This window comes from Xiphias gladius, chromosome 8 (assembly GCF_016859285.1).
Source record: "Xiphias gladius isolate SHS-SW01 ecotype Sanya breed wild chromosome 8, ASM1685928v1, whole genome shotgun sequence".
Taxonomy (NCBI): domain Eukaryota; kingdom Metazoa; phylum Chordata; class Actinopteri; order Istiophoriformes; family Xiphiidae; genus Xiphias; species Xiphias gladius.
In genome coordinates this window covers 27,625,563-27,642,403 of record NC_053407.1, presented here as the reverse complement: position 1 = coordinate 27,642,403, position 16,841 = coordinate 27,625,563, and the positions used below count along the sequence as shown (strand labels likewise).

Sequence of the window (16,841 nt, the reverse complement as noted above, 5' to 3'; positions counted from 1 at the left end):
TTGTGGCTAGTTATTGCATCTCTCCTCTTTCTGCAGTCTATATCCTCGTTCTCATCCTCTCCTCTCTGTCACTCTCTAGCTTTTCATTCCACTGTAGGATTTACTAAAGGAAAAGAGAGAGGGAAGGGAGAGAGAGAGAGAGAGAGAGAGAGAGAGGCTTTCCCTGGGAGCGAATGGGGGAGTGAAAATCTAAAAATCTGGTGAGGAACCGCTGCTGCTGCAGCCGCTGTAAGACAATAGCTATGCAAACAGAGCGTGACGTCAGGACAGACGGGGGGAGAGAGAGCTGTAAAAAGACTGACTGACTACTGCTGCTAGATGGAGGGGGAGAGGGGGGTAAGGAGGGAGAAGGAGAAAGAAACAAGGAGAAACAGGAGAGAATGGGAGGGGGAGATGGAAAAGCAGGGAGTGCAAGAGAATAGAGGAGAAAAGATGGAAGGGCAGAAGAAAAAAGGGGACGAAGAAAGAAGGAAGCAGGGCAAGAAAAGGGGCAAGATGTGAGAAAAGAGTACAGGAGGTATGGTAAGGGAAGGAAGGAGGAAGCTAAAGCAAATGTGATAAAAGACAGGAAAGGAGAGAAAAATGGAAAGAGGGAGGGCAAGATGGAGAAGAGGGGCGACAGATAAAGAGATACAGAGGGGGAGGAGGAAGGCAGCTGGAGCTCAGGGGGCACTGGAGAAAAGGAGTGGGAAGCAGGCCAATCAAAATGGTTTGTCTACCATTTGTTTATTCACACACACACACACACACACACACACGCAAGGGGGCAGGGGGCTGCATTCTGTCAGTTGGACAAATTGAAACGAGTATGAAGCAAAGCATTGGAGACTGCTGTTTGTTCACCTGCTGTTAACACAACACACACACCTGACCATCAGGGAGCCAGAAAAACTCATTTTCTGTTGTAATCACAACATCATCAATAAAATCTGCATTTTAAGGTAGGGCTGTGCGATATAACAATATTCAGTGCGTTCAGAATGTATTCACCTTTTGCACATTTTTGTTATGTTGCAGCCTTATGCCAAAATCGTTTAAATTCATTTTTTCTCCTCATCAATCTACACTCGATACCCCATGATGACAAAGCGAAAACAGAACTTTAAAAATTTCTTGATTTTCTGCCATCCTCCTCTGCAAAACCTCTCAAGCTCCCTCAGGTTTGATGGGGGCCGTCACTGGACAGCCATCTTCGGGTCTCTCCAGATAGTTTCGACTGGGTTCAAGTCAGGGCTCTGGCTGGGCCACTCAAGGACATTCACAGAGTTGTCCCTAAGCCACTCTTGCCTTGTCTTGGCTGTGTGCTTAGGGTCATTGCCCTGTTGGAAGGTGAACCTTCAGCCCAGTCTGGAGGTCCTGAACGCTCTCGACCAGGTTTTCATTAAGGATATCTCTGCACTTTCCTCACTCAGCTTTCCCTCAACCCAGACCAGGCCCCCTGTCCCCCACAGTACGATCCTGCCACCATCATGATTCAGCACTGAGATGGTACTGGGCAGGTGATGAGCAGTGCCTGGTTTCCTCCAGACATGACGCTTAGAATTGAGGCCAAACAGTTCAAACGTGGTTTAATCAGACCAGGGAATATTGTTTCTCACAGTCAGAGTCCTTCAGTTGCTTTTTTGCAATCTTCAGGCAGGCCAAATGTGTTTTTCACTGAGGAGAGACTTCCGTCTCAACACTCTGCCACAAAGCCCAGATTGGTGGATTGCTGCAGTGATGGCTGTCCTTCTGGAAGTCTCTCCCGTCTCCATACAGGAACTCTGGAGTTCAGCCAGACTGACCATCGGGCTCTTGGTCACCACTCTTACCAAGGCCCTTCTCCCCCGATTGCTCAGTTGGCCTGGCGGACAGCTCTGGAAAGAGACCCTCCAAACTTCTCTCACTGAAGATTATGGAGACCAATGTGCTCTTGGGAACTGCCAATGCAGCAAAAAAAATTTTGTAGCCTTCCCCAGATCTGTTCCTCGACACAATCTTGTCTCTGAGCTCTGCAGGCAGTTCCTTCAACTTAATGGCTTGGTTTTTGCTCTGATATGCATTATCAGCTGTGATACCTTATATAGACAGGTGTCTGCCTTTCCAAATCATGTCCACCCAACTGAACTTACCAAGGGTGGACTCCAATCAAGTTGTAGAAACATCTCAAAGATGATCAAGAGAAAGTGTCACAGGAAAGGGTCTGAATACTTATGTCAATGTGATATTTCAGTTTTTCCTTTTTAGTAAATTTGCAAAAATTTGAAATTTTGGTCATATCGCACAGCCCTTATTTAAGGTAAAAATACTGTATGAAAAATATGGAATCATTGTCACATTAAATCATATCTAGTCCTTGCTCTCCAATACATTTTTCATTTTAATTCAACAGTTCACAACACACACATTTTTAGATTAGCAAACAATTGCAAATATAGTAAAATCAAAGTGTGAGCTGTCGTTGCTTTAAAATGACTAAATCTTCAAATCTTTTATATACCTCATGCATAACCAAAACACATCAAATTGTACTGCTGTGTATTATAAATACAGATAGGTGACAAATTAAAAAGGGAAATCCAACATAAAGTGTCTCACTGAGGTGTTGGCCGCCACATGCCGCCATAACAGATTCAGTGCACCTTGGCATTGATTCTCTGGAACTATACTGGCGGGATGAACACCACTCTTCCGAAAGATAAACAAAGCCTCCCATCAGGATAGAAATGTTTCATCATGAGATGAAGGTGATGGGTAGCGTTCACTAAATCAAAAAAAAAAAAAAAAAACAACAACAAAAAAACTCAACCTTATGACGTCAGTCCCAGTCCCAAGCTTGACATATAAGCCATGTAAGACATTCTCAGTCACCTGAGGAAGAGTCCATTCAATTTTCTGACCCAATTTACTGACTGTCTTTCCCACAGATCTAAATGCACGTCAATTTAGTCACTGTTCCTATTGAAACACCAGCCAGTTGAACAATCTTTGTGACTGAAGCTCCTGCCATCCCTGCCACAACAATGAACCCTCTTTCAAAGTCACTTAGATCTTTTCCTTTTGCCGTCATGATAAAAAAAAATCAGAATCAACTGGGCCTGCTCCGCATTTTTATACATATCACTGAGCATGATTGGATGTTAATTGCTTAAATGCACCATGCTGTGCGCGCCTGTGTGGAAGCATCTGCATTCGTTGTTTCTCCGCACATTTATTCAGCTTTTTCATTTAATTTGCCACCTGTCTGTTTTTTTACCAAACATGAGATGCACACAGAATGAAAGTGACCATTTCTTCAACCACTTGCTCCCTCTCTGTATTTCGAGGTTCCAGAAAGAAAAATTTTAGACTTATTTGTGTTATTTAATTAGACCTACAGCGAAATACAGACGAAGTTAACAGCAAAATAAAAAATAAAAACATAAAGAATGGCTAAAGAAAATAGCAAAAAGACAGGAAGAAATTAAATGCCAGTGGATATAAATGTAAAACTGCAATTTAACACAAAGGTGTAATTGTAGTTGGACGTGGAAATTAGGTAAACGGAACATCAACAAATGCCAACAGTGATGGTGCTGTCATTCATCTCTTTTAATGAAACTACTGTACACAAATCATGGTACTTTGAATATTTATTTTGCTAGCTGTTAGCATCACTAATTGTAAAAAGACACACATAATCATCCATTTGATAAGAAATCACAAAGCCTGCGTTATATAGCAAAGGAAAAAAAGACCCCTGGCCGCGGTATTCAGGACATCTGAATCATTTTCAGAGCTAAAAATCTAAATGATTCAAGTTTTTCAGGATTCTTTCAGGATGCATAGATACACTGATGAGCCCGTAGTGAACCTGCTGCAAGTGATAAGTCTCACTGTTGATGCATACTGTAAAACTTTAATGGAGACTTGAGTATGGAGCCTTTTATTTATTGTAAAGTGCACACACAATCCAGTCACTGTGCAGGAGTGGTGCACAGTGGGCCTGCTTTGAGTGTATGAATGGGTACAGTGGTGAGTCCGTACAGCAGCTACCCTAAATAGATGGAAGGTCAGCCGGATGTCTTCGTGGGCCCTGCTGGGAATGGGGTGAAGCTAGCTAGCATGTGGATTGGCTCAGCTGCTGAGTAGACGACCGTGTACCGATGGAGGCCTCTGATCTTTTGTGTCTCATACCCAGTCGCCCTCCTCCTCCTCCTCCTCCTCCTCTTCTTCTCCCCATGTCTTTTCACTTCAAGCACATGCAAAAGACCCCTACTCTAGTCCTGCTACACTGCAAAAAATATTTGTTTTACAAAAGCGCTTTGTCAAAGTTTTATTTAATAGGTAAAATCTGGTATTGGGTTGGAATAATTAAAAAAAAATTCAAATCTAGGTCAACTTTGTTCAACATTTCTTTCATCCAAATGGCACTTTTTCTACTCAAACTTATGAAAGTATGATTGAGAAAGATAAGGAAAAGGACATGAGAAAACCTGTTGTGTTTATTGAAGCATGTGCAAGTGTTTTTGATACTTTGTACCACGTATAATGTCACCTGGGTGGATAGGGAGCACAAAGTAATCTGTCACTGTATGGTAAAAATATGACCTGCTGTGTCAGAATTTAAAATATTCAACATTTAACAGCTTACATTGACTTAATTTATTTTTAGAAACTCCCATACACTCTGATGTTTCTTGCTCTACGTTCATAAGGTATTCATACTTGTGTCTGAAACTGAATTCGAAGCAAATGAAATTATCTCAACCGGCTGGCAGTTTTTAAGATTGAAGAGTTTAAGACTGCAGCACAATTGTAAAGATGAATGGTCTTTGCAGTGCACTGCCACTCCCCTCCAACCTTACTAAAGAAACCTCCTGGGGTCATGTTAATTACACGAGGGGACTCTCACTCAAACAATCCGTTGAGAGGTGAGGAGGAAGTGGGCTGTGATCTGTGCAATATACTCCCATCTCTTATCACATTCAGTGTGACCTGCTCTCATGTCAGCTTTTCATAATTTCTGCCCCTGCTCGGCATTGGTATGATTTGAACGGGGATCGACAGCTCAGAAGGGGTGCTATGGTGTTGCTGCGTTAATCGCAGGGGCTGACCGAGCCACGAGTAATTTCACCCAGTGGTTTTCAAAATCCAGCTAAACACCCACCTGTTTTTGTATTACTAGCAACTGGATAAAAACACTCAGAAATGCACCAAGATTTTTCACTCTATGTTTGTGCTGCTGCTGCAACACCTGTCATTGCAACTTCTGCCAAAACATCACATCCTTCACAGAGGAAACACGTGCAGTAACAACCTGTGCTCAAATTACTTAATTTAATTAATAAACTTGAAGCCAGAACAACCACCCACACAGCACCAATTTCAACAGAAGTTTTCATCGGATTTAAAATCGATTTAGTAGTGGAATAAACTAACTGGACATCTGGCAACACAGAGTGTGCCTCCCCATTCAGAGCATTCAAAAGGTTTGGACCACCACCCGCTTTTGTCACCAAAAATTTTCTCTACGTTTATTGTCTCTGCTGCATAATATGATTGTGAGATCTTTCAGGAACTGGTGCTCTTCAGTTAAGGTGTGTTTGAGTCACACATGGCCTAAAGGTTACACAGCCTCGCACCGGGCCCCGCTCTCTCTGCCAGTCGCTGATTATTAGGATGCAAACCCATTTCCATAACGGCAGTGAATCCGAGGTGGATGGGGGTGCTAATTGAGTCGGACACTGAGTAATGGAACAATGCCGTCGTTCAATGAATGCTTTACTTAAAAACAGTGCTCCTCACTGCCTCTCTTCAGTGGAACTGCATTCATGAGCCATTTATTCCTGAACAACGCACACCTCACCCCGCCCCCGCTTCCATCACAAAGTACCACCCCGAAAAAAGCATCTCCTCCTGGTTGCTAGGTAACTGAACGTAAGCGTGAGAGGAGTGTGGTCATCCTTCGGCAAGAGGGAAAAAAATTAGGAGAGGGATAAAAGAGGAGGTGGGAAGAGGAGACTGACGGTCTTTTAGAGAGGGCCAAGACCAGATACTCCAGGAGACTTGATGTTAGAGCGACCGGTTGATAATGAGGCGAGAGGAGGTGCAAGTCGTAAAAGCAGAACATCACAGAGACCCAAAATGCTCCATATTTAAATTTGCTATCTGGCTCGAGTGCCTTAAGCTGTATGTCATCCCATCCTTGACTTATGGTACAGAGACTGAGCGTTGTACAGAAAAGATCAAAAACTGGAGCAGAAAAGAACTTTCACCCTTAGGCAACAGTGTCTAGCACCTCCCAAAATTCACCAGCCTCTTTCAGCATTCCGCCAGCTCAAGACATTTTAGGACCAGCATCTCAAAAATCATGGCTGTTTTCCCGGCGATGTTTCTGCTAGAAATGGCAAACCACCCACCCAGAGGCATATTTGCCGGTGATCAGATTTAGCATATAACCGGAGGTCATTTCCTGACCTGATGAGAATGAATTTACAGCACTCAAAGCCAGCTGGTGCAAAAAATGGATTGTGCCCACCACATCCACCACGCAGACAATAAAATAGGGATCGGCAGTCTTTTGATAACCAGACAATCATCCCCTTTTTCCCTTTCAGAGGAACCAGACTCTACCACAAAAGGAAGGTTGGCGAGGCTTTGATTACCTCGACTGGGTCACAATTCAAACGCAGCGGCATCATTCAACTAACTGGGTCAGGAAGGCTGTGACTGTCACTGCTGACACCAACTGGTCAAAACCGGGAACTATGCTTCTTCTGCCCCCCAGAGCTGCTATTACTAGACCACTGATGCATGAACGACAAATGAAATCGACTGAATTACAGTCCAGCGGTCTGACAGCAAGACACTTGGATCAAACCTATTACAGCTGAGTCTGCAGACTAAATGTCCTTTGTGAGAATGCGTTTTTAACATCAACAGATTTGCATTAGTGTAGGTTGGGCCTGACCACAACATTCCCAGCCAGCACCATTAATAAATAAGTTCAAAGACAGAAACCCAATGAAGTGAATGCACAAAGGAAAAAGGCTCGATAACAGGCAGGGGAAGTGGGCTGTCACTTCTACAACAGTTCCTTTGAGCAATAGGACTAATCTGAATAGTTCCAGAGAAGCTAAGTTCAGTCAGAACGGATGACGCAGGAAGGATGAATCTATTTTTTTTTTTTTAATCTCTACATTTACTTAGCACATCTTCTCTTTCTCCAGCAGTGTTCTGCTTCATTCCCACAGAGTTAAGGTGGCAGTAGACTAAAAACTGAATTGAATATGTTGATAGCAAGAAGCAATCTCTTCATTTTGTCAACTTTTTTAGTTTGGAGATGGATATTCTACCTCCTCATACAGGGGTATAGTGTAGCTGTGCTGATGGCAACAGGCGTGGTTCTAAGTCATCTTCCTCTTTGTTTATTTAGACAATATTCCAAATTTAAATTCGCATTAACTGTGCTTACACCCATTCAAACCGGGGACTGCCCAGTACAACCAGTGTTTCCCTGCTGCCACTAACCAGTTCCACTTCCACAACTACGGTTTCAATCCTTTGCTTACATCTCATGCCATTTGTGCACCGCCTGAAAAAAATCAAACAAGGACTCTTCTCTACCCGCTGGGATACTTTCTGATACAACCCTCGATTAAACTATTAGGAAAAACATTTTTTACCTGACCCGCTATCTTTTGAAAAAAAATCATTTTCATACAATTGTGTATCTATTTTCGGGAAGCACAAACTGTTTGACTAATTTGTCCATGCTGTCTCTACTGCCGTTGCATTCTATTTTTCAAGTTTAAGAGGTGAATTTCTCTTTTCCCCTTCCCTTTTCCCTCTGTTAATTTCTTTCTGGCCCACTATGAACAACACAACAACTTGCGATGTACTGATCCAGTATAATGGACCACTATATTGGACTACAGCATTGCTCCAGGTAAACTGCATGGAGCCTTAGGGAATGCAAAGCACTCTGAACTAAAAGTATGGTAAAATTTCCTACACAGGAACACGAAATTACAAACACTAAGGAAGACTTTCCGCTATTCCAAACTGTTAACTGAAGATCTATTTTTAAAAGAGGACTGAAATGATGCAGTATCAACAGCAGAAAAAAAAAAAGGTGTAAACCACCAGCTACAGCATAGAAACTACAAATTCCAAGTCATTAAGCAAAAAATGTAATCTAGAACTATGTAAAAGGAACATACCTAATGACTGCTTCAGGAAGACTATCTGGTATTATGCAGATTTTGGTTACTTTTATTATATAGTGTGCATAGATTAAAATATGCACAGGCAGTCAAATCTGGAGTATCTTAAGTGCATTTAAATTCAGTACCAATGGAGATGTCATTCATTAAACTGTCTCTGCATGCAAAGCAGGAAGCCAGGATGAGGAACAGAGGGTGGGGGATCAACCACCTGCTTCATGTTTGCAACCCCTGGCTGTGGCCGTTGGCCTTGTCTGATTAACTCATCTCTTTGGCATGTGATCAACCATTGCGCAGTTTATTTCCCGTTTAGTTACTACGGCCAGTACCGGAGGTCAGTGTTCCATTGTGGCGGAGCTACACCTTATGCTTTCAATATTTAGCCATAACTATCTGTTCCATTTACAGCAGCTGGAGAACGCTGAAATTGTTTTATCATACCGCTATCTCCCGTAAACGAAGACGCTGGTGTCTTGCACTGCTGCTAAGATGAAAATGTACTTCACACACACATTGTGAAATATTTGTTGACTGCATCGTGGCTATGGCTGACGAGGTGGTGTATTTCACAAGGCATTCGGTTTTACTCAAACGAAAATCTAATGGGCTGGCCTGTTTCCATGCAATTAGAAAAAACAATACATTCAGATGACACTGATGGTACAATATATTAAAAACCTTCCTCAGACTGAGCTACAGCCCTCTGTGCACAGTCCATATCTTAACTTTGGCCAAGCTTGAAAATCCTTTTAAGCCTCTAAGCTTCTCCTTATCTACTTCTCGTTGTTCACAAATGCTGTATATGTAGTGAGCAGAATCCATATCGGATAGTGGCTGTTACCTGGATTCACCTCATCACTGTACTCCACTAGCAGAGTGCCTTTGACATTTTGTGCAGTCAGGGTGCCTATGAAACAGCTGTGACCTTTCCCTCACTTGGCCAGAGCCCTCACTGGCACGGTGGGTCAGATATTAGAGACTTGGCTGTAAGGGTTTCGGAGTGTTAGCCTTAAATTTACCACTTTGGGTACTTCAAGGTGCAAAAGTCTAAAGGGTGATCCAGGCTTTCTCATGTGGATGATCTCAATGGGTACAGCTCAGTGAATGCAGAGAGAAAATAGACAAAAAACAGACTTTGACTGTGGACTTTTTTTTTTTTTTTCCAGGCAGGGCAGGGCAGTTCTCCCCGTCAAAGGTAGGGCAAACATTACTGGCTGAGATCATGTTACCAAAGTGGCGCACAGGTTCTAAATAAAGGTTCCTGACCAGTCCTATCTGGCTTTGTGGTGAATGTGTGCTGCGTCTTTGTGTGTCACATCATTCAGCTAACTCAGCTGGTTTCCGTATACTCTTCAAAGTTTAAAAGCCCAAACTTTTGTTATGCGCCTTGATTTTCGATTGGACTGTAACACTTAGTTGAGTGTACAGTGTGATGTATGCAAATGTTTACTGTCTTACTGCACTGTGACGTTCCATATAAATCTGCCTATACTTTTCCGGGCTAATTTGTGCATTTTCAAGGCCCGCTCTTCGCTCGCAGAGCTGTTGAAGGACCTTGTTCTTCGCATAGAGGCTTCATTGCCACGTCCCAGGCTGACAATGATGGAATCTCTTTGCAATGAAAAAGTCTGGGGGAAAAAAATTCAATCTTCAAAGAGATTTAATTTCTATTTCTGATGCAGAAATTAATTCTCTGGGGAATATGAAGCCTGGGAAGAATGCCCTGCAGCATGTGTCTGAACACAGACACAAGTCATCACGTTATCAGCACGCCAACATTCTCCACAAAAAACACAAAGACACATCATATGCCATTTGTTCATTTGCAGCACTGCTCAAACGGTCACTGAGGGCTACCAGCAGTTCGTATGTTACTACGGAACGGTCCATAAAGCATTAGTCATAGTCAATCAGTCATAGGACTTATAGCTCACCAAAGATCCGAGGTGTGTTATTGTATCTATAAGCCACATCATGCCTTTATTGAAGGAAACCAGGGACGACTTCAAACACCACTCTGGTAAAAGCATGACATCCAAAAAGGGTTGTTAAATAAAGTGGTAAGAGCTGTGAAATGTGTTTCATCTTTGTTTGATACTCAAAAATGTATTACTAACATATCTTATGTACTGTGAGATGAGAATATACATTTAACACCTTATTTAGTGAGTAACAATGGTGATGCCAACACAACATTTATACAGGCGCAGTACCATTTGTACACTCTTTAAGAATAGTGCTCGGTATCAATGATTTAATCTGATCCTCAACATTTCGAGAGGATTGTGCTGAAACATTTCAACACTGTTACCAGCTTTTTGAAATCTAATATGCATTTCTGGGCCAATTTTGTAATGGTACAACACTAAGTAGAAGTACTTTGAGTTATCTGAGACATCAACAGTGAACAACAGGTCTTGGCATTAGTTTAACAGAATCAAAACATACCTTTTTTTTTTTTTTCTCCTAGAGCCACCACTTAACACTGACACTTACACGGGAAGAAACCCATCATAAAAGCTGTACGAATACCAATTTAGCCACCAACTGCAGCCTAAATACAACACACTGCATTGCAGCCACATACTATGCTGCATTTTGAGAAGGGGACACGATTGTCACGCCTTAGTATTTTTATTATTTCTGTGGCAACTAGTCTTTCCATGGACACCCATAGATCCACAGCTACAGAAAGTTGTAAAACTGAGTAGCTCATTACCTAGTCGTTGCAATGTTTACACTGGAATTTTAACATGACAGAGATAACAGTGTCGTTTACACAACTTTATATAATTTCTTTATCTGGTGAGTTGGTGAACTGACCTGAATGAAAATTAATGCAGCAACTTACACTGAGAGAGGAAGTCACAGCAGATATGAGAATCATAAATGTTAAATATTAATCCTTGGGTTAATCCTCTGGATAACTGTCTAAATGTGTTTTTACCATTCAATATCAAATTCAGGTTGGTCACAAATCCAGTTCAGATAACGCACGTACACCCATTCAGACTGACAACAACAATGATTCATCCCTGCTCAAAACTGAAAGGGCATCATCTGCTGAGCTGTTTGGCTGATAACTCTGTGGCTCATAAGCTGCTGGTACTGTAGCTATCCTGTCTATCCAAATAAGTAACAGACTCAATAAATGGATCATTTTTAGCGGTTGCGCTGTAGTTTGACGGAGGAAAAAACTCAAGTGAGACATCAACAAAAAAATGTCAAGTTTTGTTGTCGCTCAGAGGAGCTAGGGCTTCACTTCAAAAAAATATTTTACACCGATATTCAACCACCTCACAGCAAGATATTAATTCAAACATCACACGCCAGAAAATAGTAGCCTCGATATTTTATGGACACAAAGAAGCCGCACAACAGTTGTTCTGAGTGAAGTACCAGGTCTTGCTTTATTCCCCAAGGGGAATCCGTCTCTCCTGCTGTTGTTAAAGCTACTGCTACCACATAAGATGGATGCAACACAAGGCAAGTTCTCTGGGGGATCCCCAAAGTAATTCTGTGGAATTCAAGAAACCAATAAACCATCAGGTGAATTAAAATCAGGAGGCGAGTTGAGAGAAAGCGGTTGACGTGACAAACTGCTGATAGTTTTGAGGTGGATTCCAGCAGTTCAGGGGTCAAATTTTTTATGGTCAAGGGAAAAAGTGGAACTGAGAAGAGACAGCAGTTGTATATAATGGTGTTAATGAAGAAGAGAAACCGAGAGTGTGTTATCAATGTGACAAGTTATTCTCAGTTTCGGGTCCGTAGCGTTCAGCCAGTCAGGGTACAGAGTGGCTGTACCTGAGTTCAATCCGACATCATTCTGTGACGTTACCTTCAATCATACTGGCAGTGGAGAGCGGCTGCCTGCATGTCATTAGTCAAATCTGATAAGGGGAAGTCATGCTTAAACCTTCAAAAAGGTCAAAAAATTCCTCTTTGCCTCCATGATATTATGATAGTAATGCACGTTTGTCCACCCTAAACTACATACACATTGCATGGTTCAGAAGTGCAGAATTTGACATATCAGGAGTACTGGAAAAGACTAAAACTATGAAAATATTCTGTTGTTGCACACAGTGTAAGAAAAACGTACATTTTGATGTACCAGCTAATGACCAGTACAGAAAAAATGTAAATACCTCATCTACAGTGGGGTCCAAAAGTCTCAGTCTGCCTTACACATGCTGCTTCTTTTCAGCGCTGTTCCCTCACAGAATCTCGATTACTACTACAACAGATGTAGTCTGTCATTTACCATAAACTGGAGAAGAAATCATTTCTGTATGCTACAATTTAAGAGTCTGATGACGCTGTAAAACTGTAAGATACTAGATTTAATAAATACATGCACATAGTACTGCCTTAAAAAAAAAAAAAAAAAACTTTCCAGAGTGGTCCAAGCAGATTTTCTGCCACATATCATAGCTGCCATTTTTCTGCTACTTTTATGCATTTTTGATGCAAAGCAGAAGGTGATTTTGGACCCTGCCCGGCTGTGTGGAAAGTATTAAGACTGGGTTACAGGATGCCACAAGCACGGTAAAAAGGTTTGGATCTAAAAAGACGATAACCAGGATAAACATTAGAGGTCACAAAATCTACAAAATTAAAGCAATTACAATTTTAGCCATAATCCTGCAGATGCAATACATAACAGCAGAGAGGTTATTATTGCTACAGGGCTTGTTTCCATTTAGAAGTGCTATATATTTCCTGTATAGAATTTTGTCGATTGCCAGAAATAACAAATGGTAATAATAATATTTGCTGTTAGTGGGTAGGCAATACGATCACAGCTCAATGGCTGAGCTATAATATTTATCGGGGTTTAAAGCCATTTTTAATAACTCTGGAGAACTGGAAATGATCCAAATATATCTTTTGTACCTCTCCAGACTTATGTAGGATGCCTGGGGCTTGTCAGACTGCCAATTCGGGAGGCACCAGCTGCACGTACACTGTACATTAACACCTTTCTGTGCGAGAAGAGACAGGGCGAGAGTCAGCATCAGCGATGCCACATTAAGCCTGACACATAAACCCCAAATGCCCATGGCATTGACTGTTCAGTTCCAACACATACAGACACAGACGGGTGACAAATTAAAGGAAAAAGCTGAATAAATGAGTGGAGAAACAGAACGAATGCAGATGCTTCCACACAGGTGCACGGCATGGCCCATTTAAGCAGTTAACATCCAATCATGCTCGGTGACATGTATAAAAATGCGGAGCAGGCCCAGTTGTTTCTGATTTTTTTTTATCATGACGGCAAAAGGAAAAGATCTAAGTGACTTTGAAAGAAGGTTCATTGTGGGGGCAGGGATGGCAGGAGCTACACTCACAAAGACTGTTCAACTGGCTGGTGTTTCAATAGGAACAGTGACTAAAGTAACATCTGCATTTAGATCTGTGGGAAAGACAGTCAGTAAATTGGGTCAGGAACTGTGGTCAACAGAGAACATCTGACGACCGCGATGCTCGTGCGTTGGTGAGAAATGTAAGGAAAAGCAGAAGATCAACGCTTCCTGAGTTGACTGAGAATGTCAACGCAGGACGTGGTCGGACTGTGTCAGCAGCAACAGACAGTCGGCAATTACACAGAGGATATTATAGTAGGGCTGCAGTGCATAGACCTCTCATTACAAAGATGCACGCACTCTGAAGAGTTTGTGCAAAGACCACAGGCACCGGTCTACAGAGATGTGGAAAAAGGTGATATAGTCAGACGAGTCATCCGTCACCATGTTCTCGAAAGGTGGGTTAGTGCATGTGTGGCGTAGACCGAGAGAACGGTACAGGCCTGAATGCTTGACCCCTACAGTGAGGGGATCCGGTGGCTCTGTTATGCTGTGGGGGGCATTTTGCCGGCATGGTTTGGCTCCACTTGTCACTGCAAATCATATACAGAGTCGTTCTGAGGGATCATCCTGTGATGAAACATTTCTATCCTGACAGGAGTGGTCTCTTCCAGGATGACAGTGCCCCCACCCACATGTGAGGAGGGGGGTCACTGAATGGTTTGATGAGTATGAAAATGATGCGAGTCATACGCTGTGGCCTTCGCTGTCACCTGATCTCGACCCCAGTTGAACACCCACGGGAGTTCTTGGACCGACACGTTAGACAGCGCTCTCCGCCACCGTCATGAAAACACCAAACGAGGGAATATCTATTAGAAGAATGGCGTCCCTTCCCTCCGGCAGAGTTCCAGAGTCGTCCAAGCTCAACGCCGAGGTGCACTGGGGCTGTTCTAACGGCTCACGGTGGCCCGACCCCTTACTAAGACACTCTGTTGGTTTTTTTTTTCCCCCTCTAATGTGTCACCCATCTGTACATGCACACGACTATTAAAAGCCCCCTCGACCGGCCTATGCGTGTCTTATGGCTCTCCTGCCATCTCCAGTTCCAGCCAGCTGGCCTGCTGAAAGAGCACATTCTTCCATCCGCCGCTCGGCACACAGTCTCGCAGGAGACTCGTCGCATCGAGCCAAGCAGACCGCTGAGCCGACGCCGAATGCCCGGCAGAGGCAAAAAAAAAAACACTCGAGGTCCACAAGGCTATCAAGCAGCGGTAGACCTGGGACCAGGTCGCTTGCGCTTTTTTTTGAGTTTGCTTACAATGCATCCCTAACAGAATGGGGGGTTTCTCAGTGAGAAAAGCGAAAACTTGGCTAAGAGACAGTACGAAGCATTAACACCGGGACGCGACTGACATCGTAAACTCTGCAGTGCCGGTCAAGAGATATTGCATTGACTCATCGCGGGCTCTCCGGGGACGGCTGACGGTGCTGGGCGAGGAAAAGTTGTTCGGCGCTAGCTCGGAGTATCCCCTTGGTGCTCTAATATGCATTTAACATTAGTCGCGCACGTTTTCCAGGTATGAGGATTTCCATTTAAACTTGGCTAAGCGTTAGCCGCTCATCCTGCTAGCTAAGTGCTAACGTGAGCCGGCTAACGTTCACAAAAAACATTAAAAGTTGAAGACAAAAAAAAAAAAAAAAAAAGACAACAAAAAAAAAAAAGAATGGAGGCACTGTGAATGTCAGCATTAGGGGGCCGAGCAAAGCGACATGTGCGAGAGAGCTTACCTCAATTTGTGCGTGTGCGAAAGCCAGTTGAAGCCTTATTCGTAGCTAGCATTTCTTCCTCCAGCAGTTCAACATGTGTCTAGTATCCAGCAGCGGCGGACTGTGTCTGTGTCTGTGTCTGTGTGTGTGTGTGTGTGTGTGTGTGTGTGTGGACGTGTCTGCTAGCGTTAGCTTAACAGTTACCAGCTAGCCGCCGGCTCGCTAACCTGGGCAGTTAGCTCCGTCCGCCTCGGGATGTCGCTGTCACTGACTTACCTGTATCTCAAGGTATTACAGCCTAATACAATGTTATGTATATATATATATATATATTTTTTTTTAAATGAATTAATTCATTTATTTTGCTATATAAAACTTGACAAGATACATAAATAACCCGCCCGTTAAGATTGCACCACGATGGGACGGCCGTTAGCAAGTGCTCGACTCTTTGTAAAACTGTCCGAAATTCAACCCACGGCAGACGTTGTCATCGTGTATCTCCAAATAAATCCAGTCATGTCCCGCGGGTACTTCAAAATATATTACCATTAAATGTTCTCACATAGGTGGATTAAAATACCTAATATCTAGAGTAGAATGGAATGGAACAGAGTAATGGAGAAAAAAGAAACTATATACACGGTACAATGGTGGTATTATTATCAGAGAGTGGAAGAGGTGAGCCGGGGAAACTCCTGGTGGAAGATTTTACATAAACTTCATATTAATCAAAAAATGTTTGTCGTTGCAGATAATAAAAAAAAAAGGGGGGGGCTTTTAACTTGACATGTGACGCCAAGATTTTAGTCTTTTCAGACGAAACAGATGACGAGCGGGATCTGTCTTCACAGTTGGAGGTCACTCTGTTTTACTTCTCTTCAGCCGCCATCCACGGCGGCTCTTTGCCCCGAAACCACCCATGAAACACCCGTGGCGGTGTTTTTTTTTGCTTCGGGCCTCAATCCGCTTCCGTCTCCCCGCTCTAATCAACGAAATTTTTTTTTACGACTCAAATCTGATTTATGCCAAAGTGTGTCAGGTAGAAAAAGAAAAAAAAAAATGCACATTTTATTTCATCAGTTGGATTCACTTCACTTATTTTTTAAAAGCGATGACATTACGATGTCCTTGCAGTTCCTTCAATTGCTTCCATCTAACCCAAAGCCTGCTGTTCGTGTCCATGCCGACAAGGAAAAAGAAAAAAAAAAGGGGATCAGTACCAAGGTAGATTTACTGTTCTCATCATCCTTCGGAATCCATAAAATCAGTCAGGGAACGAAGACATAAAACCGCACAGAGGAAGTCTCCTCCTCCACAGTTTTTCATCGGGGGTATATCAGAGGGTCCTACTCGGTGTTTATGGACAAACCCGCCGAACCGTGCAGTCTGTCGGTTGCTCACGGTGTTAATTTATTGGTCAAGGTTTTAAACGTGATCATCCCAACTAGTTCCCAAAGTCTCGCTGTAAGACTTTTTTTTTTCAGCCTCGGCCATCAAGGGGATATTTTAAGTATCCCTCTTGATGTTCTCCGCCGCCGTTGGCGCAATGGGGGACTGTGCGACCTCCAAGGAC

The 16,841-nt window shown here is 42.9% G+C and overlaps 1 protein-coding gene across 3 annotated transcripts in view; it reads right to left on the bottom strand.

The window, feature by feature from the left end:
• Positions 1–15,519, bottom strand: part of LOC120793708 (suppressor of tumorigenicity 7 protein homolog) — a 57,628-nt gene extending 42,109 nt beyond the window's left edge. For 2 of the 3 annotated variants that reach the window (XM_040134006.1, XM_040134008.1), the window contains exon 1: positions 15,287–15,518. The gene's annotated coding sequence lies outside the window, so the exon portion shown is untranslated. Of the gene's footprint in view, positions 1–15,286 lie in introns of all 3 variants that reach the window. The other variant, XM_040134010.1, reaches the window with a different exon arrangement.
• Between the last annotated feature and the right edge of the window lie 1,322 nt (positions 15,520–16,841).